This window comes from Hemitrygon akajei, chromosome 4 (assembly GCF_048418815.1).
Source record: "Hemitrygon akajei chromosome 4, sHemAka1.3, whole genome shotgun sequence".
Lineage (NCBI taxonomy): Eukaryota > Metazoa > Chordata > Chondrichthyes > Myliobatiformes > Dasyatidae > Hemitrygon > Hemitrygon akajei.
Genome location: NC_133127.1, coordinates 183,821,850 through 183,849,208, shown reverse-complemented (window position 1 = coordinate 183,849,208; position 27,359 = coordinate 183,821,850). Strand labels below are relative to the sequence as shown.

General features: G+C 40.3%; 1 protein-coding gene across 2 annotated transcripts in view; it reads left to right on the top strand.

The window, feature by feature from the left end:
- Positions 1 to 784: 784 nt before the first annotated feature.
- Positions 785 to 27,359, top strand: part of LOC140727024 (interleukin-13 receptor subunit alpha-2-like) — a 93,038-nt gene continuing 66,463 nt past the window's right edge. For both annotated transcript variants that reach the window (XM_073044185.1, XM_073044183.1), the window contains exon 1: positions 785 to 1,012. The gene's annotated coding sequence lies outside the window, so the exon portion shown is untranslated. The remainder of the gene's footprint in view (positions 1,013 to 27,359) is intronic.

Here is a 27,359-nt window from a genome sequence, read left to right as displayed (position 1 = left end):
TAGACTGAATGGCCTGTCCTTGTGCTGTACTGGTCTATGTTCTCTGAGTCTAATTTGTCACATGTACATGCCCACAACTCATTAACCCCAACGTGCACATCCTTGGAATGCGGAACAAAACTGGAGAAAGCAACACGGTCACAGGGAAAATGTACACACTCCTTACAGACAGCGAGGGGAATTGAACCCTAGTCAGTGGCTGCTGTAAAGCAATGTGCTAACCAATCTGCTACTGTGCCACCCCAGGATATTGTGCCATCCGGGGGTGGATAGAACTTGGTTGAAGACAGAACAAGCATTTTTTTTAAATTCCTGAGAGGACACAGGAGCCCTGGCTTAACAGCACACTCATGGACAATGCCGATATCTTTTGGCAAGACTCTCTCAGTACTTCGACAACGTGTCTGTCCAGATAGTTCTATTGTCTATTGTGTATTTTGATTCAAGGCCTTGGGCAGCCCATCCCTAAATGCCCTTGGTGAATTGTGGTGAGACGCCTTCCTGAACAGCTGCAAACATTTTTTTTTTAAATGCTGATCGGCAGAAAATTCCAGGGTATTACCCAGCAAAGGTGAAGGAAAAGCAATATTTTTTTTTCCCCCTAAGTCAAGATGCTGTGTGGCTTGGAGGGCAAATTCGAGGGGGTGGTACTTCCTGTGCTTTTGCTGTTCTTGTCCTTCTAGCCAGTAGGGGTCGTGGTCTTGAAAGGTTGCTGTCCAGGGAGCCCGTGTGAATGCGTTAAAGGGGAGGGACTGACTCGAGCTAGACAAAAGTCGAACCAAAACTGGCTCGTGCTCTGCTTCGCTGCCTCCAAGGACTTCGGCTTCACAGATTAAGGCATATCAGATGAACAGGAAGTTTTGTTTATTGGAGCAGTGACCACAACAGAAGAGCAGAGAGGGACTTTCCAATATATTAGCAGTCTTCACACTGAGCCGCACAGGCAGAAGTGACAGAACAAATTGGTGCCGACGAAGCAGCTTGTACTTGGAGACAGTCTCAAGAAAGAAAGGTAAGGTTCGAACCCGTCTTACAACTCAAACTTTTTCATTGGGTATTTCAATTCAAATAACTAAAAGTATTTGTTTTAAAGGAACAGGCATGTGATTGTTAAGACAACTTTTCAACTAACTGCTCTGGCACTCTAGTTCCCATCGCCCTGCAACTCTGGTTTAAACTCCACCAGGCTGTATTAACAAATCTTCCCACTGGGATAATAGCCCCCGTCCAGTTCAGATGCAAACCGACCCTTCAATAGAAGCCCCACCTTCCCTGGAAGAGAGACCAATGATCCAAGAATCTTATGCTCTTCCTCCTACACCAATCCTTAGCCGCGTATTGAACTGTATAATCTTCCTAGTTCTGTCCTCATTAGCACGTGGCATGGGTAGCAATCCTGATATCACACTCCTGGAGGTCCTGCCCTTCAAGTTAGCACCCAACTCCCTATGTAGAACCTTGTCACTCGTACCACCCATGTCATTGGTACCTACATGGACCACATCTTCTGGCTGTTCGTCCTCCCACTTAAGAATGCTGAGGACTCGATCCGAGATATCCCGGACCCGGGAATCCGGGAGGCAACATACCTCCTGGGAATCTCGTTCTCGCCCACAGAACCCCCTATCCGTTCCCCCAACTAACAAATGCCCTGTCACCATAGCGTGCCACTTCTCCCCCCCCCGTTCCCTTCTGAGTCACAGAGCCAGAGACCGACCACTGTGACTTTCCTCTGTTAGATCAGAGTCTCTGCACTGGCCCCTTTCCCCCTTACTGTGTCCTGCACCTCAGGCGCAACTACCTCTCTATGTCCCATCTATCACCCCCTCAGTTTTCCGAATGATCCGCATTTCATCCAGTTCCAGCTCCAGCTCCTTGATGCAGATCGTTAGAAGCTGCAGCTGGATGCGCTTCTCACAGTTGTACAGGGATACTGGAGGTCACATCCCGCAAGAGGAGCATTTCACTATCCTACCTGGCATCTCTACTATCCTAGCTGACCAGATATAAAGAAGGGAGAGGGAAAAATCTTAACCTAGAGCTTTTTTTTTGCCTTCTCTGGATGAAGTCTCTGGCTGAAACCTCCAAGACCAAGATCACCACTCAGACGACAGCCGCTGTGCTTGTGTTTGCTTTAATTTGCTCTGGCTAATCAATCCCAAACGCCAATTGCCTGTTTCACTGTCAAGTATCGCTGCTGCTTTTTGTACTCGGGCAGTGGAGCTGACTGTAGCCCCTTTATCTTAGATTTCTGATGTCTGGATTGACCGCTGGTCAAAGCTCTTTTTCGCTATCGGGACTCGTTGCGAAGGTACAGGAAGCCAACGCAGAGTAGCGAGGACAGGGGTGATATGCGCCCTCATCCTCGTTTTAATTAAAATCTATCAGTGGTGCTCTGAATAAGTTTAATTTGTCAATAGATTGCTTCGGAAGGCCAGTAAAAAGTGTATTGCAGTAATCTAGTCTATTCGATATAAAGGCGTACATTAGTTTTGTAGCATCATCACGTGACTGACACGAGCGCACATTTGCGATGCTTCAAGTGTCGAAATGCTCTCGTCACTTTCTTTACGTGAGAGTTAAACTTCAACTTAAAACAAGAGTTACAGCCAGGCTTGTACAAGGGGAGCCAACACTGCATAGTTCTCAAGAACTTTATTTCTTTTGGCTTTGGGCCCTACCAAAATTATTCCAGTTTCATCTTAATTTAGTTTTTGGAAATAGTTGTTTATCCACTTATTTATTGTTGCTAAGCCAGAAGTCAGAGGAGATAGAGTATTATCATCATCAGGCTCAAACTAGATATGCAATTGTGTCATCCGCATAACTGCGGACATGGAGTTTATGCTGCTGGATTATGTCTCCTAAGGGGAGCAGGTATAAGGAGAAGAGTATGGTAACAAGACAGCTTCCCTGAGCAACACAAAAAGGTCTAACTGCTCCTATTATCTCTCAATGCCAGCTGACAAATGGAGTGTAATCATATACGAATGCTTCTCCTTGTCATTGGCATAGGGGAAGAGTATCTGCAATCATGTACCCATTAACACCAAGAATACAATGCAGGGAAGCCCAACCATGTCTCTAGTTGCTTGCTCATTCACAGAATGTTTGAGCTGCTTCCTTGTTTGCTTCTTGCCCCGGTCCAGTGCATTTCAGTTTGGAGACAAAAGACTCAGGACACAAGTGCCCAGTCAAATATAGACGAGGATGGGTGAAGATGTTAGATATCCATCCCTGCAGAACATTCATGTGCCATTTTTAATTGAACAGTACGGCACAGTAACAAGCTCTTTGGCCCATGAAGTTGCTCTGAACATTTAACCTACTCAACAATCAATCACCTCTCGCCCTCCCACAAAGTCCTCCATTTTTGTTCCATCCATGTGCTTATCTAAAAGCTTTTTAAAGTCCCTAATGTATCTGTCTCTGCCACCACCCCTGACAGGACATCCTATGCAATCACTACTCACTTTGTAAACACCCTACCTCTGACATTATACATTTCTTGAATCAATTTAAAATGATCTCCTCCTATATTAGCCATTTCCGCCCCAGGGGGAAAAATCTTCAACATGACGATAAACTTCACTTAGAGGGACATGAGAGTGTGGACTGAGTTGCCAGTGCAAGTGGTGCATGTGAGCTCGATTTGAACGTTTAAGAGAAGTTTGGACAGGTACGTGGATGGTGGGGTATGGAGGCATATGTTCTGGGAGCAGCTGATGGGACTAGGCAGTTTAAATCATTCAGCATGGACTAGATGGGCCGAAGCACCTGTTTCTGTGCTGTACTGTGTTGTTGAGAGGTGTAATATGATTAGGAGTAGTCAGCATGGCTTTGTCAAGGGCAGGTCATGCCTTACGATCCTGATTGACTTGTTTGAGGATGTGACTAAACACATTGATGAAGGTAGAGCTGCAGATGTAGTGTATATGGATTTCAGCAAGGCATTTGATAAGGTACCCCATGCACGGCTTATTGAGAAAGTAAGGAGGCATGGCATCCAAGGGGACATTGCTTTGTGGATCCAGAACTTTCTTGCCCACAGAAGGCAAAGAGTGGTTGTAGATGGTTCATATTCTGCATGGAGGCCAGTCATCAGTGGAGTGCCTCAGGGATCTGTTCTGGGGCCCTTACTCTTTGTGATTTTTATAAATGACCTGGATGAGGAAGTGAAGGGATGGGTTAGTAAGTTTACTGATGACACAAAGGTTGGGGGTGTAGTGGATAGTGTGGAGGGCTGTTAGAAGTTACAATGGGACATTGATAGGATGCAAAACTGGGCTGACAACTGGCAGATGGAGTTTAACCCAGATAAGTGTGAAGTGGTTCATTTTGGTAGGTCAAATATGGTGGCAGAATATAGCATTAATGATGAGACTCTTGGCAGTGTGGAGGATTTGAGGGATCTTGGGGTCTGAGTCCAGAGGACACTCAAAGCAGCTGCGCAGGTTGACTCTGGTTAAGAAGGTGTACGGTGCATTGGCCTTCATCAATTGTGGAATTGAATTTAGAAGCCGAGGGGTAATGTTGCAGCTATATTGGACCCTGGTCAGACCCCACTTGGAGTAGTGTGCTCAGTTCTGGTCACCTCACTACAGGAAGGATGTGGAAGCCATAGAAAGTGTGCAGAGGAGACTTATAAGGATGTTGCCTGGATTGGGGAACATGCCTTATGAGAATAAGTTGAGTGAACTAGGCCTTTTCTCCTTGGAGCGACAGAGGATGAGAGGTGACCTGATAGAGATGTATAAGATGATAAGAGATATTGATCGTGTGGATAGTCAGAGGCTTTTTCCTAGGGCTGAAATGGTTGCCACAACAGGACACAGGTTGAAGGTGCTGTGGAGTAGGTACAGAGGAGATGTCGGGGTAAGTGTTTTATTCAGACAGAGGTGAGTGCATGGAATGGGCTGCTGGCATCGGTGGTGGTGGTGGATATGATAGGGTCGTTTAAGAGTCTTTTGGTTAGGTACATGGAGGTTAGAAAAATAGAGGACTATGGGTAAGCCTAGTAAATTCTAAGGTAGGGACATGTTTGGCACAACTTTGTGGGCCAAAGGACCTGTATTGTGCTGTAGGTTTTCTATATTTCTATGTACTTCCCCAAGACTGTAGTTGTCTACTTGATCTATACCGCTTATCGTCTTGTGCACCTTGATCACATCACCTCTCATCCTCCTTTGCTTTAAGAAAAACCCTAACTTCCTCAGACTATCTTCATATGATATGCTCTCTAATCCAGGCAGAATCCTGGCAAACCTCTTCTGCACCCTCATTCCTGTTGGTTGGATTAAAAAGAGAGACTGTGGATGCTGGAAATCCATTTTAAAAGACAATTTAAAGAATTCATTTTTATTTTGTTAAGTTGAATTTGACTTTCCAGAGATAATGATGCAAGCCCTGATAACATGATTCTACAATACTATGAAAAGCTCTTGTGTCTCTGGAGGAAAAGTCCAGATTTCCACATGCCAATAACAGCCACTACAATACCATAATTAGTCAAACTTGCTGAGCAGTTGATAGCTTAGAATTAAGGCTAAATTTCCTTCAGTACTTTTCTGGTCAAAGGGCGCAAACTTGGTTCTGCATTCCTTGTAGATTCAAGGCTACTGGTATCAATGTGCTTTGAATCTATTTTGCAATTGGGATGTCACAAAAAAACCAGAAAATAGAAATATATAAGATGTCCCTCAAGTCCTGTTATGCTATCCAATAGAAACACTGGTGGGTCAGTGCCTTGGGACAATATTGGAATTCAAATGGAAAGAAGCCTTAATAATACTTACCAGAAATTTATACCAGTGGGACCTTATTCACTGAATCACCATTCAGACATTTTGCCAGGTTAAGTATAAGCAAGACCTTACTGATTTCAGTAGGGATTCTGAAGCTAAATATTAAGCAATACGGTGTCTATTAAAAAGTATTCACCACTCCCCCCCCCCCCACCCTGGAAGTTTTCATGTTTTAGTGTTTTACAATATTGAGTCACAGTAGATTTAATTTGGCTTTTTTGACCCTGATCAACAGGAAATACTCTTCTGTGTCAAAGAGAGAACAAGTTTTTACAAATTGGTCAAAATTTATTACAATTATTAAACACAAAAAAAATTGATTTTATGATTACTCACCCCTTCAAGTCAGTACACAGTAGATGCACCTTTGGCAGCAATTATAGCTTTGAGCCTATGTGGTCTCTCTAGGCTTTGCATATCTGGACTCTGCAATATTTCCCCATTCTTCTTTACAAAACTGCTCAAGCTCTGTCAGATTGTACGGAGATTGTGAGGAAACAGCCCTTTTCAAGTCCAGCCACAAATTCTCAATTGGATTGACGTCTAGGCTTGGCCTCTCCAGGGCATTAACTTTGTTGTTTTTAAGCCACTCCTGTGTAGTTGTGGCTTGGAGTCATTGTCTTGATGGAAAACAATCCCAAGTCGCAGTTCTCTTGCAGACTGCATCTTGCGGACTCCCTGTATTCTGCGGCATTCATTTTACCCTCTACCTTCACAAGCCTTCCGGGGCCTGCTTCAGTGAAGCATCCCCACAGCATGATGCACCCACCACCATGCTTCATGGTAAGGATCACACAAGAAGTTCTGGAGGAACTCAGCAGACCCGGCAGCATCTATGGGGAAAAAATACAGTCAACATTTCGGGCCGAGAAGAGATACAGGGCTGGAGAAGTAGGAGTCCAGTAGGAGAGAACAGAAGGGCATGGTAGAAAGAAAAGGGGCAGGGGCACCAGAGGGAGGCGATGGGCAGGCAAGGAGATAAGATGAGAAAAGGAATGGGAAGGGCATTACCGGCAGTCTGAGAAATCAATGATCATGCCATCAGGTTGGAGACTACCCAGATGGAATACAAGGTGTTGTTCCTCCAACCTGAGTGTGGCCTCATTGCAACAGTAGAGGAGGTCATGGATCGTTATCATTTTTTTTCTTTTTTTTTCTCCAGTCCAGCTGAAGGGTCTTGGTCTAAAACATCGACTGTACTCTTTCCACAGATGCTGCCTGGCCTGCTGAGTTCCTCCTACATTTTGCATTGCTTGGATTTCCAGTGTCTGCACATTTACTCCTTTTCATTGTAGGGATGGTGTGTGTGATGATAATGCAGTGTTAGGCTTACACCAAACACAGTGGTTAGCCAGATGGACAAAAGGCTCAATTTTTGTCTTATCAGACCATAGAACCTTCTTCCAGCGGATTTCAGAGTTTCCCATATGCCTTCTGGCAAACTCTAGCTGAGATTTCATGTGAGATTTTTTTTACAACAGTGGTTTGCTCTTTGCCACTCTCCCATGAAGCTGTGACAGGTGAAGCACCCAGGCAACAGTTGTTCGCTGCCATTTCAGCCACTGAAGTTTGTAACTCCTCCAGAGTTGTCACAGGTCACTTGGTGACTTCCCTCACTAGTCACCTTCTTGCACAGTCACTCAGATTTTGAGGACGGCCTGCTCTAGGCAGATTTACAGCTGTGCCATATTCTTTCCATTTCTTGATGATTGACTTAACTGTACTCCAAGGGATATTCAGTGACTTGGAAATTTTCTTGTATCCATCTCCTGACTTGTGCTTTTCATTATCCTTTTCATGGAGTTGCTTGGAGTGTTCTTTTGTTTTCATGGCAATTGACAGGAAAGGAGATAAGGTGAGAGAGGGAAAAAGGGGATGGGAAATGGTGAAGGGGTGGGGGGAGTGCATTACCGATATAGTTTTTGCTAGGATTCTGACTCGCCAGCAGTTGGACCTTCCAGATACAGGTGTATTTTTACTATAATCAATTGAAACACCTTTACTGATCTCCACTTAACTAATTATGTGACTTCTAAAACCAATTCACTGCATCAGTGATCATATGTTAGTGTGTCATATTAAAAGGAGTGAGTACTAATACAATCAATTATTTTGTGTTTTATATTTGTAATTAATTTAGATTACTTTGTGGAGGTCTGTTTTCAGTTTGTGATGAAAGTCTTTTTCTGTTAAGCAGTGTCAAAAAAAGCCAAATTAAATCCACTGTGATTCAATGTTGTAAAACAATAAAACATGAAAACTTCCAAGGGGTGGTACTTTTTGTAGGCACTGTATAACCAGAGAGCTGAGTTAGTCTCAGAAATTATTTTGATTTTGGTTATTGTATATAACTACTTTTGTGTTTTGAATTAATTTGATATTTTGTTCATAAGGTCTGAATAATTTTAAATTTCTTCCGTGACTTGTGCTAAAAACTTGGATAGGGAAGGATAGATTTAAATATGAGAGGAGATCTAAATTTATAGCATTGAAACAATGGAAGATAATGTAGTTCATTGACAACATGAGCAAGTCTTTGTAGATGGGAGACTTCTGGAAAAGTAAAGTTTGCAGTGGGAGACGGGCAGCTTTTAAAATTTGAGATATAGCATGGAATAAGCCCTTCTGGCCCCCTTGAGTCATGCTGCCCAGCAATTCTATGTCTTTGGACTGTGAGTGAAAACCAGAGCACCCAAAGGAAACCCACAGTCATGGGGAGAACGCATAAACTCCTTGCAGGCAGTGGTGGGAATTGAACCCTGGTCTCCTGTCCTGTAAAGCGCTGTGCTAAACACTACACTAAATGGTGAAGAATATACATATGATATGTGTCAGAGCGTGATTGGAAGATGTGAATACTAAGATAGAGTTTAACCAAAGATTAAATGGTATTTATAATGAAGGTACTAAGAGTTTGAGGAAAAGCTTGGGGTGGATGGGAGAACAGTAGTCAAATAAATTATTACGAATGAATACATATTTGAAAGCAGAACGACTTAGAAATTGTAATGTGAGCCAAGAACAGGAAGAAAGCTTTCCTGTGAAGTGTGTAGTTACATTTGGGAAATTTTCAGCCATTCCCAGAATGTGAATCGCATTTCAGATGATTCAGTCCGATTTGTAATAGTCATCAGGGACCCCCACCATACACGTCTCTACTCGCCCTCACCATCAGGAAAGAGGTACAGGATCCTCGGGGCTCCAGCACCAGGTTCATGAACAGTTATTACCCTTCAACTGTCGGGCTCTTGAACCAAGGGGTTAACTTCACTTGAACTATTCCCACAACCAAGGACTCTTCACCCCATGTTCTCGATATTTACTGCTTATTTATTTATTATTATTAATATTTCTTTTTTTCTTTTTTCCCCTATTTTCAGTTTCTTGCCTTTTGCACACTGCTTGTCCACCTTGTTGGTGCAGTCCTTCACTGACTCTATGATGGTTATTGGATTTATAGGGCATGCCCAGAAGAAAAAGAATTTTTGGATGGAATGTGGTGACATATACGTGGGGTGATTGATAAGTTTGTGGCCTAGGAGGGAACTATGTTAAAAAATAAATGTGCTAGGTTTTCTAAAACTGACTCCTTCTACCTTAGGCCACAAACTTATCAATCACCCCGTACATACTTTATTAATACATTTGCTTTGAACTTTTATTTGTTGGTGATATGAACATATTCAAGGGGAGTTTAATTAACAAAAGTAATTTGCATTTTTACTTGCCCACTATCAGTGCAAACCCAGACTAGAAAAACACCATAACTTCTGAAGTGCTAAGGGATGAGGTGAGCTAAACAAACTAAATGTAAGGTATGAAACAAAGGTCAACTGAGGCAAATTTCTCTCATTTCTTCAAACGCTATCCTCCCACTTTCCTTTTTCAAGCCTTGTCAAACTTCTATAGATCACAGTGCAAAGGGACTTGGAAGTCCTTGTGCAGAATTCCCTGAAGGTTCATTTGCAGGTTGAGTCAGTGGTGAGGAAGGCAAATGCGATGTTAGCATTCGTTTCGGAAGGACTGGAAAATCAAAACAAGAGGGTAGTGCTGAGGCTGCAATAAAGTACTAGTGAGGCCTCACTTGGAATATTGTGAGTAGTTTAGGGCCCCTTATCTAAGAATAGATGTCCTGATATTGGAGAGAGTTCAAAGGAGGTTTCTGAAAATGAAAGGCTTATTAGATGAGAAGTGTTTGGTGGCTCTGGGCATGTATTCACTGAAATTCAGAAGAATGAGGGGATATCTTATTGAAACCTATCGGATGTTGAAAGGTCTTGATGGAGTGGATGTGGAGAGGATGTTTCCTATGGTTGGGGAGTCTTAAGACCAGAGGACATTGAGGGATATCCATATAGAACAGAAATGAGGAGGAATTTCTTTAGCCAGAGAGTGGTGAGGTCTGTGGAAGGCAGCAGCTGATGGATTCTTGATTAGTCAGGACATGAAGGGGTACTGGAGAAGGCAGGAGATTGGGGCTGAGAGGGAAATGGATCAGCTATGATGAAATGGCAGAGCAAGCTTGAGGGCCAAATGACCTAATTCTGCTCCTATATAGTGTTTTACTTGTGGTATCCTGACTGGTTGTTGTTAGGCTTGTCTGAACATGAACCCAGGTCTCCAGTGTGGCAGTCTGGAACTCTACCACAGTTCGTAAGGGACCAAGTGAGAAATGATCCAAGGTGCAGATGAATATTTAGACAGGTACTTTATTGGATATTTTGCCTTTCCAGCACATTTCCAAAACAAAGGCAATAATCCAAATCAGAAACACAGGCTGTGGTTCAATGTAACAAAAACTGGAGTCCAAAAGGAGCAGACAAGCAATTCCAAAAAAAAACACACCAGACTGAATACACGGTTCTGAAGTAAAACAGGTCCAAAATGCAAAGTGCAAAAATAGCAAGGCAAGGACAAAAAAAAAGAAACACTCAAAAGGAATACTGCAGTGGAGTACAAGACGGACACACTATCAAGTGATTGATCAAGTAAAGACTCAGCCCATTTCACACAGCTTAAGTGCTCAAAATAAGTATTCACGGGTGTGGTCAGTTATCATACAAGATAAAAATGAATTTATTTAAATCTTACATCTGTCCCACAACATGAGGGAGTAAAAATATTTTGTTATGACTCTGTCGCAATATGCAAACATGTGAGTTTATAAGTTTAATGGCCTGTAGAAAGAATCTGTCCTGTAGCCCATTGGTCCTGGCTTTAATGCCGTGGTACTGTTTGCTAGGCAGAAGCAGCTGGAACTGTTTATGATTGGGGTGATTGGTTTTCCTGATGAGCTCCCAGCCTTCATTCCACACCTGTTGCTATAAATGTCCTCAGTGGCGGGGAGTTCACATCCACAGATGTGCTGGGCTGTCCGTACCACTCTCTGCAGTGCCCAGCGATCAAGGTTGGTGCAGTTCCCATACCAGGTGGTGATGCAGCCAGTCAGGATGCTCCCAATGGTGCCCCTGTAGAAGGTCTTGAGGATTTGGAGGCTCATACTGAACTCCTTCAGTCGCCTGAGATAGAAGAGATGCTGTTGTGCTTTTTTTTTGCAGCACAGCCAGTGTGTACAGTCCAGGTGAGATCTTCAGTCATGAGTGTACCGAGGAACTTGAAACTACTCGTCCTTTCAACTGCACACCCATTGATGTTGATCGGGGCAAGCCTCCTGTAATCCACAATCAGTTCTTTCGTTTCTTTGGACATCGAGGGGGGCAGTTGTTATTTTGGCACCACTGTGTCAGGGTGTTAACCTCTCCTCTGTAGGCTGTCTCATCACCGCTAGAAATAAGGCCGATCAAAGTCGTGTCATCTGCAAACTTGATCAGAAGATTAGAGCTGTGTGTACAGGGAATAGAGAAGGGGGACTTGGGAACACAACCCTGGGGGCACCTGTGTTGAGGGTCAGAGGGGCAGAGGTGAGGAAGCCCATCCTTGCCACCTGTTGGCGATCCGATAGGAAGTCTAGGATCCAGTTGCACAAGGTGGGGTGCAGGCTGAGGTCTCCGAGCTTTCTGACAAGTCTGGAGTGAATTATGGTGTTGAATGCTGAACTGTAGTCCAGGAACAGCATTCTGATGTTGGAATTCCGCTTCTCCAGTGAGTGAAGACAGTGTGTAGTGCTGTGGTGATGGCATCATCAATAGGTGAATTGTAGGAGGTCTAGTATGGGTGGTAGCAAGCTGCAGATGTAGTCTTTAACCAGCCTCTCAAAGCATTTGCGTATAATTGAGGTGAGAGGGTGCCAATCATTCAGGCACGCTACCTTGGTTTTCTTAGGTACAGGGACAATGATAGACGATTTGAAACAGGAGGGCACTTCACACTGGAAGAGGGAGAGATTAAAAATATCCTTAAACACACCAGCTAGCTGTTCTGCACACACTTGAGGACCTGCCCTGGGATGCCATCCCAAGCAAGTAACACAGCAAGGCTGGAATGTTTAGAAGCCAGAAGCCCACTAACTGGACAACTGTGGGACGGACACAAAAGTCCTGACATTTGCATCATGGCCTGGGATAGAAGCATTAATGCCCAAGAATGGCAAACTTTGTCAAAAGTATTGGATACAGCCCAGTCCTTCTCAGGCAAAGCCCTCCCCTCCATTGTGCCCATCTACACGAAAGAATAGAGCAGTGGGCTACATGTGTATTCTTGAGTTGCATCATTGTTGATTGTCCATGAGGAGGAGATACTACTTCCAGTCCACAGAGACTATAGTCTCCTGGTGAAGAAGACAAGAAGTCATTTGCAAGGGGAGTCACAGGGGCCCAGGTTTCAGAGCTTGTTGATTAGAACTGAGGGTATGATTGTGTTGAACACTGAGCCATAGTCAACAAACAGCAGCCTGACATATTGTCCAGATGATCCAAGGCCGAGCGGAGAGCTATTGAGATTGCACCCACTGCAGACAGATTGTGGCGATGGGCAAATTGTAGCAGGTCCAGATCCTTGTCTAGGTAGACTGCAGCTGAGCCTAGCCACAAGTTTGCTAACAAGACAACCATTGTTGACAGATTATCAGATAGTGATGAGGAGGCTTACAGAAGTGAGACAGATCTCACTTGAGATCTATGTTGAGTGGTGAAGTGGTGTTGCAACAACAATCTTGCATCCAACGTCATTTAGACCGAGGAATTGATTGTGGATTTCAGGAATAAGAAGTTGAAGCAACACAAATCAAACCTCATCGAGGGATCAGAGTGGAAAGGGTGAGCAGTTTCCAGTTCCTGGGAGCCAATATCTCTGAAGATCTTTCCTATGTCCAACATATTGATACAATTACAAAGAAGACTATATTTCATTAGGCATTCGAAGAGAATTGGTATGTCATAAAGATACTTGCAAATTTCCACACGCATACCACGGGCAGCATTCTAACTGGCTGCATCACCATCTGGCATGGAGTGGCCACTGCACAGGATCAGACAGAGTGGCAGCATCCAGAATGCCTTTAAAAGGCAATGCCTCAATAAGGTGGCGTACATCAATAAGGAACCTATCACCAGGACATGCCTTCTTATTGTTACTGTCGAGGAGATACAGGAGCCTGAAGACAGACATTCAATGTTTCAGAAATGGGTTCTTCCCCTCCACCATCAGATTTCCAAATGGACAATGAACCCCTGGACACTACCTCACTAATTTCCCCCTTCTCTTTTGGCACTACTTATTTAATTAAATTTTCTTTTTTATGTATACTTATTGTAATTTTTTGTTTTTATTACTATAAATTTCATGACACATGCCACTGATTCTGATACAAGAAGTGTGGTCACAGTATCCATCGTCAAGGACCTCCAACATCCACCTCTCTTCACACTGCTGCCATCGAAAAGGAGGTATAGGAGCCTTTGATCCCACACCACCAGGTTCAGAATCAGTTATTACTCCTGGATAAGTTCACTCACTACAACACTGAACTGATTGCACAACCTATGGACTCACTTTCAAGGACTCTACAACTCATGTTCTCACTTATTTATTTACTTGTTGTTTGATTAATTGTATTTGCAGAGTTGTGTCCTTTTTCACGTTGATTGTCACAATTTGTGTGTAGGTTTTCGCTAATTCTGTTGTATTTCTTCAAAGTATTTATTATCAAAGTACATGTATGTCTCCATATGCTACCCTGAGATTCATTTGCATTCACAGAAAATAAAAAGAAACACAGTAGAGTCAATGAAAAACTGCACACAAAGACATGGACACCAAAAACCTAATGGAAAAACAAGCAATCTGGACAACTAACTCTACTTCTGTTTTATGATTGCTGCCTGACTTGCTGTTTCTAGCATTTCCTGACTTTAATTTCAGATTTTCAGGATCCGCAGCGCTTTTTGCTATTGTGTAAGAATCTTACCCTGACCAACTTGTTAGTAATGCCGGTAAATCAAAAATATATTTGAAACCTTCCAAAATTCCAAATGAGCAATTGCTTTGCAGAAATTCTTAGGAAAGATTGAATTCTTGTAATAGACCAGAATAGCCTTTGTGATTGAGTTAGAACGTACTGGTGTTTTGCTGTAAGGGGGGAACTTCCAAAATGATCTATTAATTCGTGGAAAGTGCTGTATATATTTGCAACTCTTCATTTTTTTGAAGGGGGGGGGGCTATTCTGGTTTGATCAGTTGGATCCCAACAGAAAATGGAACTAGAATGCTTTTCTAATATGCCTTTTGCTTTAACATTTCTTCATAACACCTTTATAATTCTTCCCATCTTGTGTTTAAGGCATGTTTTACACCCAGTGGCCACTTATTTTGGTCCCTTCTGGTACGTGTGTGTGAGTGACCAGAATACTTCTTTCCAGTTCGCTTATCGCTCAAATCGATTCACTAACTGTGCAATAACCTCTGCACTCCATTTTCTCCTATGCTACCTGGAAAATTGGGTCTCAAATGCCAGATGACTGTTCATAGACTTCAGTTCAGCATTCAACACCATCTTACCCCAGAAACTGGTGAGGAAACTGCCCTCGCTGGGTCTCAACACCTCTCTCCGCAATTGGATACGGGACTTCTTAACAGTGAGGCCACAGTCAGTCCGTATGGGCAGCAATGTCTCTCGTCCCATTACGCTGAGCACTGGTGCTCCCCAAGGCTGTGCGCTCAGCCGGCTGCTGTGCACACTGCTGACGCATAACTGTTTCACAGGAGCCGCCCTCAGGTTTGCAGGTGACACAGCAGCAGTTGGCCCTTTCAAGAATGCTGATGAAATGGAGTATAGAGAAGAAGTGGAGCAGTTGGTGGATTCAAGATGTGCAAAAAAGCTGGATGAACTCAGCAGGTCGGGCAGCATCCCTTAAAAGAAGCAGTCAACGTTCCGGGTCGAAACCCTTCGTCCTGATGCTTTCAATGTCTTTCCACGGATGCTGCCCAATCTGCTGAGTACATCCAGCTTTTTTGTACATCTTGATTTGACCACAGCATCTGCCATGCACTTTGTGTTTGCAGTTGGTGGATTGGTGTGAGAAGAACAACCCAAGCCTGAATGTGGAGAAGACAAAGGAAATCATTGTGGACTTCAGGAAGGTGCAGACAAACCATCCCCCTCTGCGAATACATGCCTCCTCTGTAGAGAGAGTTAAGTGCACCAAGTTCCTAGGATATCACACTATGGACGACCTCACCTGGTTCCTTAATATTATCTCCCTGAACAAGAAGGCACAGCCATCCTTCCCCCCATCTTAACTGCATTTTACAGGAGCACCATTGAGACCATCCTGACAAGTTGCATCTCCATCTATTATGGAAGCAGCTGATCTTTGAACCTGACGTCCCTATAAAGGACTGTGAGAACAGCTGAGAGGATCATAGGGGTCTCCTTTTGATACATTGGGGACAGTTATCAGGAATATTTAGTATTATCGAGAAACCCACCCATCCATCCAGCATCCTCTTTGACTTTCTACCATCAGACAGGAGACTACAATGCATAAAAACAAGAATGGTTAGAGTGAGAAACAGTTTCTTACCTCAGGCTGTTGGGCTTCTGAACTCCCTGCTGCATCGTATTCAAAGCGTCACTGGTTAATCTGTTCTGTACCTGACAATATTTAATGTTAATCCACTTTAGTTTGTTATTTATGTGTGATTCATCTGTAGATTTTCCTTACCTTCATAAGTTATCATGTGCTGTGTGTGTAATATGTACTACTGTGCATGACACCCTGGTTTGAAGAAACGTCTTGTTTCTATGTACGTTATATGGTTATATATGTTACGTACATACAGTACATAGTTAAATTACAATAGACTTCTGTACCTAATAAGGAGGCTGTTGAGTGTATGCTTGTGGTCTTCTGATACTGTAATGCATCCTCTTCAAGGTTCAACATATTGTGCATTCAGAGATGCTGTTCTGCACGCTACTGTTGTAATGCCTGGTTATTTCAGTTATTCTGGCCTCCCTGTCAGCTTGAAAGAGCCTGGCTTTTCTTCTGACCTCTGAAGATCTATCGTGGGCCAAACATATTGATGCAAATACAAAGAATTTCATTAGGAATTTGAGAGAACTCTCAAATTTCTATAGATGTTAGAATGTTCTCCGAAGTACATTTTGCATCAACGTCTGGTATGGAGGGACCAGTGTACAGGATTGGAAAAAGCTGCAAAAAGTTGTATGCTCAGTCAGATCTATCATGGGCACTAGCCTCCCCAGTATCCAGGACACCTTCAAAAGGAAATGCCTCAAAAAGGCAGCATCTATCATTAAGAACCCTGATTCCAGTATGGTGCAGTGAACCATGGCAATGCTCTGCAGACTATGTACAATACTAAATTTATCTCTTTTGAATTACTCTCACCATAACCCGCAGCATGGAATTTCCCTTTAAGCAATGCACTTTTAAATTGACTTAATGCAGTACACCAGTGCTGTTGAATGGAAAATCCTACAAAAAGTAATGGATATGGTGCAGTCTATCATGGGGAAACACCTCCCCACCATTGAGCACATCTACATGGAGCGTTGTTGCAGGAAATAGCATCCTTCATCAGGGAACCCCTCCACCCAAGTTCTGTTCTCTTTTCACTGCTGCAATCAGGAAGAAAGTACAGTAGCCTTGGAACTCACCCCGAGGTCAGGAACAGTCAACCATCAGGATTTTGAACCAAAGGGATAACTTCACATGCCTCTCACTAAATTGTTCCCACAACTTATGGACTCGCTTTCAAGGACGCTTCATCTCATGTTCTCAATATTTATTGTTTATTTATCTACCTATCGCTTCGAAGGTTCAAAAGTTTATTTTATTATCAAACTATGCAACTCTGAAATTCTTCTGTTCCCTGGGTAGCCATGAAACCAAGAAAGAAAAGAAAGGCAACATAATCATCACCTCCCAATCCCACCTCCCTGCCAAAAAAAACCTCTCAAAAACAGATCAGGTACATCAACCCCCAAATCTGTCCTCCTGCACATAAACCGAGCAAAAACGACCGAGGCACATTGACCCCCAAATTCCTCCTCCCGTACAAAATTAATGAACACAACTGATCAGGCACATCGAATCCCTCCCAAATCTCTCCCCTACACAAAAACAGTTGAACAAACAGATCAGGCTCATCGACCCCCAAATCCCTCCCCCTGCAGAAAAAAGAACAAGAACAGAAAGTCTCTTTATCTATCTCTATCTTTCTTTTTATTTGCATAGTTTGTTGTCCTTTGCACACTGGTTGCCCTGTTAGGTGTGGTCTTTCATTAATTCTATAATGGCTATTGGATTTCATGCATTGGCTTGGATTGCATTTCATATTTTGGTGACACATATATACTTCGATAATAAATTTACGTTGAACTTTAAGGACCTGCGTTACCCAGGACATGACCTCTTTTCATTGCTACTATCAAGGAGGAGACAAAGTAGCCTGAATCACTCAATGATTCGGGAATAGTTTCTTCCACTTCATCAGATTTCTGAATGGATAATGTACCCATGAACACTACCTCACTTTTCCCCTCTTTTTGCACGACTTAATTAACTTATTTTTTAACCTATACTTGTTGGAATTTATAGTTTTCATTATTATGTTTTGCATTGTACTACTGCTGCAAAACAACAAATTTCACTTCATATGCTGGTGATATTATACCTGATTCTGAATTGTAAATGACATGAAAACCAAAATTTGCTCTTATATCTTGAATCTTATTGGGTCTGAAATGAGATTTAGACCAGATGAGTCGAAGTGACTGTTTAGTGCTATATAACTCCATAACGCAAGGTCACTTAACCCAGGTAAATAAGAAAGGCACTTATGAAAAGTTTTTTTGCTGGCAAAATTATGCAGCACCATTACTAATTAAATGTCATGTTCACTGCTGGAAATCTGACCTAATCATTACAGTAAATATTAGAAGAAAATCTTAGATTGAAATATTTGCAGCCAGTGTTTTTCAAGCTTTGGAATTGTAGTTCCTTAAAATTAGTGCTTTTTCAGCAAGATTCTTACATCTGAAAGCAAGATAGGCATAAAAGGAAATTGCACTTCATTACAGAGTTGGCATGTGGGCATCACTTCTCAACCTTCACCCTTCCTTTCTCTGAGTCAGATTAATTCTTCCTGTTAAAATTCTGCATTTGTTAGAGGCACACATTGCCATTTTAAATGCTTTAATTAATTCCCCCTAACATTAGCTTGGTCTTTACTGACTGACCTTCCAAAGTCTCTCATGAAAATGGCTTCCAGCTCCCACCCTACTTTTAAGTAAGAAGTTTGATTTTTTGAGCAAACAGTTAATTTGGAAGGCAGTAGCTCGAGGCCCATTGGTGGGAGCCCTGGGTCTGCGAATCTCTGCATGTCCGCCAGGGAGTTCAAGACTCAATGCTTGCGAGTCTGAGGCCATTGGAGACTGGAAGCTGAAAAAGATGGACTATCTTGGGTTTAGAGGATTGTGTATGCATGCGGGTGGGAGGGAAGGGGCTTCTTTTGCTGTTGTTTTGTTACTTGTGTTCTGTGTCATTCTGCTGAGTACTGTGGACTTGCAATGTTGGCCTTCGAGTGTGTGGCAACTTCGTGGACTGCGCTCTGCACACCCTTGGGTGTACTATTTGTTATTGCAAACAATGCATTTCACTGTAGTTTCTGATATACATGTCATAAATAAACTTGTGTCTTGAATTATTCGTTGCCCTATCTTTGGTTACTGCCATTGGGAATCTTTGTAATTGTTACGTCAGCCAAGAGAAATATATTAACATGCACTGCATCAGCTAGTTGTTTTTGAACATCCAAGTTTGGAATACACTTCTAAACACTATAAATATTCCAGCTAAGAGACTGACTCAATATATTAAAAGACGTTCCTTTTGTCATAGGATCAGCAAAAATGCAGGCTCTTCAGCCCATCACAACCGTTGTAACGCATCATTATTTGAGTTACTGTTGCCTTCTCGTCAGCTTGAACAAGTTCCTGTCTCTTCTGATCTCTCTCATTATCAAGGCATTTTCACCCACAGAAATGCTGCTCACTAGATTTTTTTTGTTTTTGCTTTTTGCACCATTCTCTGTAAACTCTAGACTGTTGTGCATGAAAATCTTATGAGATTGGCGGTTTCTGAGATACTCAAACCAATTAGATCACATTTATTGTATTCCTCATTCTGATGTTAGGTCTGAGCAACAACTGAACCTCTTAACCATGTCTGGATTTTTTTTTAATGGTTTGAGTTGCTGCCACATGATTGGCTAATTAGATATTTGCATAAACAAACAGGTGTACAAGTGAACCTAATAAAGTGTCCACACCAATGTGTATTTGTAGTTTCAAACAGTAGTTCATATTTGGTGTTTCGAAAGGGTCTAATGTAAAATAAGAGCTAAGGGAATTGTTGGTTATACATAATTGGAGTGGTTGTTGTAGAGCAAAATCAGATTTAATATCATTGACATAAGTCATGAACCTGTTAGTATGTGGTAGCAGTATATTTCAATATGTAGTAACTATAAATTACAGTAACAAATCAGGATTATTATCACTGGCATGTGACGTGAAATTTGTTAACTTAGCAGCAGTTCAATGCAATACATGATATAGAGGAGATAAATAAATAAGTAAATCAATTACAGTGTATGTATAGTGAATACATTAAAAATTGTGCAATAACAGAAATAGTATATAGTTAAAAAAGTGAAGTAGTTTTCAAGGGTTCAATGTCCATCTACGAATCTGATGGCAGGGGGAAAGAAGCTGTTTAATAATATTTATAACTTAAAAATAGAGAATGGACTTTCCTGCTGGCTGTGGATGGAATAACAGCTTTTTTCAGCTGTTCCTAGCTTACTTTATTTTCCAGCCTGATTTGAAACCTTACTTTTGAATGTGACACTATCTTGCCATGGCTACAAGAATTGCTAAAGGTACTAAAGAAGAAGAAGATGATCCTTCTATATCTTTGGATTCTATTCTTGAATTGCTGCAAAAACACAGAAAAGAAGCTTCCGAGGAATTTCAGCGATTCAGAAAAGAATCCTCCAAAGAGTTCCAACAACTCGGCTCTGAAATTAAACAGCTAGGTATAAAACTGGATTCTATTCTAGAAAACAGAAGAAATGACTTACGAATTTCTGGTCTCGACAAGTTAACGGAAGGTGATCGCCCTATGGAATTCTTTGCAAACTTCCTGGTTCAGCTATTCCCTAATATTTTAAAGTCGACACCGATGATTGACCAAAGTCACAGAGTGCCTGGGAATAGAATGCTTGGAAATAGACCTCGTTCAGTAATAATCTGCTTTCATGAATTTCAACCAAAGGATCTTATAATTCATGAATCCCGTTGGAGAGGTATGATCGATTACAATGGCAAGAAGTTTAGGATAGTTGAGGATTTCTCAGCAGAGATCACAAGGGAGCGTGCTAAGTTTAAAAGTGTCATGTCAGAGGTGTTCAACAAAAATTTTAAACCTTTATGGTATCTGGCTCGGCTCAGAATTATAATGAGGGATGGTTCGAAGGAATATTTCCATTTGAGTTTAGAGGCTCGGAATTTTTAAAGTCAGAAAATTGACTGTTTATTATTTTTTACATGAACAGCTGCATATTTTACTTTTGGTAAAACTTGTACTCAACTCTCTTTTTGAACCTTTTAAGGCTTTACTTTGAGAATAAGACTTTAACGAGCTAATACTTTGTGTGTTCATATTGTATATTATACTTATTTTTCTAGAGTTCATGAAAACAGAATTAAGTGTTTATTTATTTGTTGTTTTGATTAGGTTGGAATACTTCTAACCTTGAAATTAATTTGGAGCTAAGCCAGCAAGTTCTCTGGGGGGATATTATGATTAGCTATAGGCGTTGAATTTCTTTGGTCCACTTTCTCTCTTTGGGAGGGAGGAGGGGGCTTGGGTTTGTTTTCCTGGAAGCTGATTGGATTCTCAGCCAAATCTGTTGTTTGGTTACCTTATCTCAAAAGTCACTGCTTAGTTTTATTAATCATTTCAGGGATTATCGCTCTATCTTTTCTTTTAAATAGTATTATACTACTAACCTACTTCATCTTAACGTGAAAGGTTTAAATCACCCTGTGAAACGAAATAAGACTTTTGCCTATATTAAAAAACTTAAGGTCCCAATTATTTTTTTACAAGCGACTCGCGTATGTAACTCTGATAATTCATGCCTTTTTAGCCGATGGAGAGGATTACATTTTCACTCTTGTTTTCAGACCAAGTCTAGGGGAGTTTTGATTTTTATGGATAATACAGTTCCCTTTGTTCAACACAAGGTAGTCTCTGAAACTAATGGGCATTTTGTTATTGTATCAGGGAAATTAGAGAATAAATTAGTGGTATTTGCTAATGTATATACCCCAAATATAGATGATCCAGGATTCTCTGAGTGTTTTTTTTTCATTCCTGCCTGATTTGAGTTTGTACTCATTGGTGATGGCAGGAGACTTTAATTGCTGGTTAGATCCGGTTTTAGATGGATCATCATCTAAATCAGAGACACTTAATAAATCAGCTTTGTGTATTGACTCATTTTTAATGAAGTGTGGTATTGCTGATAATTGGAGCTTTTTATATCCAGCGGATAGAGAATATTCGTTTTGCTCTCATGTTCACCATGTGTATTCGAGAATTGATTATTTTTTTTTATTGATAGCCAAATGATTCCACTAGTTTGATCTTGTGAATATAAAGAGATTGCTTTCTCTGATCATGCTCCTGTGTTTTTATCTTTAAATCTTTCTGGTTTCCCTCAAACAAACAGATTCTGGCATTTTAATCTAACTTTGTTATCTGACAAGGATTTTTAAAAGTTTTTGGAGAGACAAATTATTCTCTTTTTTGAAGAGAATATGGTGATGGAGACTTCTAGCCTTGTTATATGGGTTGCCTTTAAGGCATATATTAGAGGACAAATCATCTCTTATACTGCAAGTGGTAAGAAAAAAGCTAATAAAGAGAGAGTTAATTTAGCCAATCAGCTGAAACAATTAGACCAAGAATATGCCTTGGCTTCAGATCCTGGTTGAAATATGATCTTTTTTTAACATATCCTATTGAAACTCAACTCCTAAAGGATAAAAGTCAATTTTATATTCCTGGAGATAAAACAGGTAAATTATTGGCTAACCAAATTAAAACTTCTATTGCTAAATGAGAGATTAAAGAAATTTGTAAAGCTAATGGTGTCAGGACAACTGATCATTTAGAAATAAATGATACCTTTAGAGAATTTTGCTCTAAACTTTATAGTTCTGACCCTGCTAAGGATAATACTGTAATGAATAACTCTTTAGACCAATTAAATATTCTTACACTTTCTGTGGATAACCAAAAACAGTCTGATCAACCTATTTCTCATGAAGAAATTGCTGAAGCTGTACGTGCACAGCACTCGGAAGGCTCCAGGGCCTGATGGATTTTCTGGAGAATTTTATAAGGCTTTTTCATCACTGCTTATACCTCATTTATGTTCAGTCGTTTCGAATTCTTTTAAGTTGGGTAGGGTTGCCGCAATCTTTTATGAAGCTTCTATGTCACTTATTCTTAAAAACAGTAAGAACCCAACTGAATGTTCTTCATACAGACCAATCTCCTTACTTAATGTTGATACTAAAATCCTATCTAAAGTTCTAGCTTGTAGGACTGAAAATATCTCACCATCTATCATTTCTGAAGCTCAGACAGCATTTATGAAAAAACAATATTCCCATTTTAGTATTCGCCAGTTATTAAATGTTATCTATTCTCCTTCTAACGAGATATCAGAATGTTGTGATATCCTTAGACACTGAGAGGGCTTTTTATCAGGTTGAATGGCATTATTTATTTAAAATTTTAGAAAAATTAAATTTTGGGCCCTATTTTACTCAGTGGATTAAATTACTTTATTTATCTCCTTCTGCTCAGGTTCTTACTAATTCTCAGAATTCTAAACCATTTAAACTTCAATGTGGAACCAGACAAGGTTGTCCTTTGAGCCCTTTGCTCTTTGACCTGACCTTAGAACTCTTATCTATTGCCTTTTGAGAATCTAGTGATATCACTGGTATTTTGCGGAAAGGTACTGCCCACAAAGTTTTACTTTATGCGGATGACTTATTGCTTTTTATTTCTAATGTTGAGACTTCGTTACCTTCTGCACTTTCTCTACTCTCTCATTTTAGCCAGTTTTCTGGATATAAATTGAACCTACATAAGAGTGAACTTTTTCCTTTGAATAATTTGGTGTCAATTAATACTAATCTTCCTTTGAGAATTGTAAGAAACCAATTTACTTATTTGGGTGTAACAATTACTAAGAATTATAAATACCTATTTAAAGAAAATTTTCTTACTTTATTAAACTATATGAAAAGAACATTATCAAATTGGTCGTCTCTTTTGTTATCATTGATTGGCCGAATTAATTCTATTAAAATGAATATCTTACCTAAATTTATATATCTCTTCCAGGCCTTATCCGTTTTTATTCCTAAATCCTTTTTTGATTCTCTTAACTCTATTTTATCCTCTTGTATATGGAAAAATAAACATCCTTGACTGAATAAAGTTCATCTCCAGAAAGTTAAAAAGAATGGAGGTTTAGCTTTACCAAATTTTAGGTTTTATTATTGGGCAATTAATATACGGAATCTTGCGTTTTGGTTATATTATATTAATCATGAGGACTGTCCAGGGTGGGTTTCTTTAGAAGCTAACTCTGTTAATAAATTCTCCATCATCTCTCTTTTGGGATCTTCACTTCCTTTATCTTTAAGTAAAATAACTGAAAATTTGGTAGTTACACATACCTTGAGGATCTGGAGACAATTTAGAAAACACTTTGGTTAATTAAGATTTTCCCTTTCTAGTCTCATTTTTCTTAATTATTTCTTTAAGCCCTCCACAACTGATGTAGTTTTTAAACAATGAGATAGACTGGGTATTAAATGTTTCCAGGATCTGTTTGTTGGAGGAAGTATTTCTTCATTCGAACAACTGTTAACTAAATATAGTTTGCCAAAAACCCACTTTTTTCAATATTTACAAATTAGAGACTTTTTGCAATCTCAATTATATACATTTCCTAAAAGCCCTGATAAGAACTTATTAGATGAAATTCTTCATTTGAAACATTTTTATAATGGTTCAGTATCTGATATTTATGATATGTTGATGGGAATGAGAAATGACTCTTTAGACAAAATCAAAAATCTTTGGGAACAAGATTTACAAACTTCAATTTCTAAAGAAACTTGGAATGAAATTTTTAAACTGCTTAATACTTCATCATTATGTGCCTGCCATTCCCTCCTACAATTGAAAGTGGTCCATAGGGCTTATATGACCAAGGATAAGCTATCTGGTTTTTATATGGATATATCTCCCTACTGTGATAGGTGTAACAATGGAGAGCTTCATTCATTCGTATATTTTGGACATGCACAAGTCTTGAAAAATATTGGAAGGAATTATTCCAAACTTTTTCTGTACTTTTTGAAGTAAATTTTAAGCCTAATCCTTTGACTGCCTTATTTGGTATTGTTGGAGGGAAGGATATCATTTTGAAGACATCTGACCTGCACATTCTGGTTTTTATCTCTCTTATGGCGGGGGGGGGGGGGGGGAAGGATTAAATGGAAGGATGCTTCTCCGCTTAATCATGCTCAGTGGTTACAGGATGTTATGGCATGCTTAAATTTAGAAAAGATCTGTTGTTCAATTTCTGAATCTAACCAAGATTTTCAAAATTTGTGGAGCTGTTTTTGAATTATTTTCAAAACCTTTGATTTCCCATTAAAGTACAGATACTGGTTAGCATATTTCACTATCTGATAAGGTTTTTTTTCTTTTTTCTCTTTATCAAACAGCTTCAGCTTTGGTAGTGGGTATAGATATTTATATATATATATAATTCTTATCTCAACATATGAATTAATCTAATCTACATGAATATAGGGTAAGGAGTTCTTCAATGTGATTCAAATATAATGTATTTGGTATTGTATATTTTTTCTTTTATAATATGTATTTTCTTGAACTCTATTATTCTATGTAGAAATTAATAAAAATATTGAAAAGAAAAATAGAAAACCTAGAATAGCAATGCTTCTTTTGGAAGGTTCCTATCAGTGGATCCCACAGGGACTGGTGCTGGGTTTTCACATTCAAAGCTCTAAATGGTGGTTCCAAGCAATCTGAGAATGTCCCTTGAGAAGACACAAAGAGACATAGCCAGGTTTGGATGAGTGGCAAGAATAGAGTGGATGGAATACGTGAGAAAATGTAAGGTTGTTATCAAGTTTAATTATCATTGGACCGTTCATGAATACAGCCAAACAAAACAATATTCCTTTGGGGCCAGGGTACAAAACACAGTACCAGCAGTCACACACAGTTCAGGGTGCATATAGTGCATATAAGAGAGCAGTAAACGTACAGTCACATGAAAGAAATACATACCTTATAGCCCAAGTTCCTGGGTGGCATGTCTTAAAAATTGATGGCACATAGGTGTTGACAGCAAGAACAATAAAATAAAAGGGTGATGATTCTGTACAATATTGAACTGCAGAGACCTGTACAATAACTCAGGCTGTTTTTATGCTCCCTGGGAGAGGATGGCTGTTGCCTGGCCAGTATACAATTCAGACACCATTATCTCCAAAACAAGTTTTCTTAAGTCAACAGACACTGAGACTTGGATCAGCCAAATGATCTAGCTTTATAGAAGGCCACTAAAAGACCTAAGTGATTCACACAGTTCTTGTGTTTCGTTGTTATTTCCATGTTTTGTCTGGTCTGCATCAGTTAACTGAACCTCTGAAGTTGGGTCTTTCTTGAGGTCTTTGCGATTTCTTCTTAACACTGCTCCTTCTGTTTGGACCATGTATGATCTTGGTTGTACTTCAAGTACTGTAGCTTTTTAAATTCCTTCCACTTCCATTTGTAATGAAATATGAATCTTCTTTTCATAATCAATTCATTCATTAACTGTGTAATCTCTTTTTTTATGCCAGGACTTCATCCTTTCGATAAAACTTCTCAATTCCTTCACTTGGGCTTTCACTTCTTCAATTGGATCCTGATTCTTGTCACTGTTTGGCTTCAGATCAGTATTGCACTTTACCGGCAAGTCTGGCATCTGACCTCCTGCAGAGGTGACATTGTGATGGAATGCATGTCCGATTGATGCATGTGCGTTACTTCCAGAGAGCAAAGTGCAACTCCTGGTTTTGGTGGCAATGCTGGTAACAAAGGAATGGGCCTGGGAGCTTTCTTTATGACTTCTAGCCATTCCATTCTGTCAAGCTCTGTTTTCAGTTGATCACATAATGCAAAAGGCACCTTTCTACATGGATGTACCAAGGGTGGCACTGTGTTTTCAATTTTAATTATGTGCTCTCCTGGAAGACAACCGAGCTCTTTGAACAAGTCCTCATACTCTTTCATCAAGTCACTGTATTCTGACTCTGTGTCACTCTCCAGGACTAAGGCTCTATTCACCAAATTCAGTCTCTCACAGGCAGATAAACCCAGTATTGACTGTACATTCTTTGGCTCCACCACAACTGAAAGTATGTGCACAATATTTTTGTGTGATACTTTTGCCACACATTTTCCTTTAACTGGAATGTCTGCATCTGAATACCCAGTCACTTTTATATTTGTCTGATGTAACTTTGGTCTTGGCTTTAATGCATTAAACTCAGATTCTGCAAAAACATTTACTTATGCTCCAGTATCAAGTTTAAACAGAATATTGTTTTGGTTCACTTGCAATGGAATAGTCCAGTCATTCTTACTTTATTTGTTTTCACAAAGCTCATCTATATAAAACTCCTCAAGTTCATTTTCAAGCACTGCATTTACTTGTTTTATTTTGTTTCTACTTTTGCAACAGCGTGAAAAATGATTACTCTTACTGCAGTCGTTGCACATTTTCCCATGCGTTGGACACTGTTTTGGCTGATACTGCCGCCCACAGTGACCACATAGCTTTATTCTCTCAGATGACGTCTTGCTCTCTGTCAGTTTTGTTGTTGTTTTATTATTTTTTACTAATATGTTCACACTTAATCACACGTCTGTGTGGCAGCTCTCAGTGAAAAGT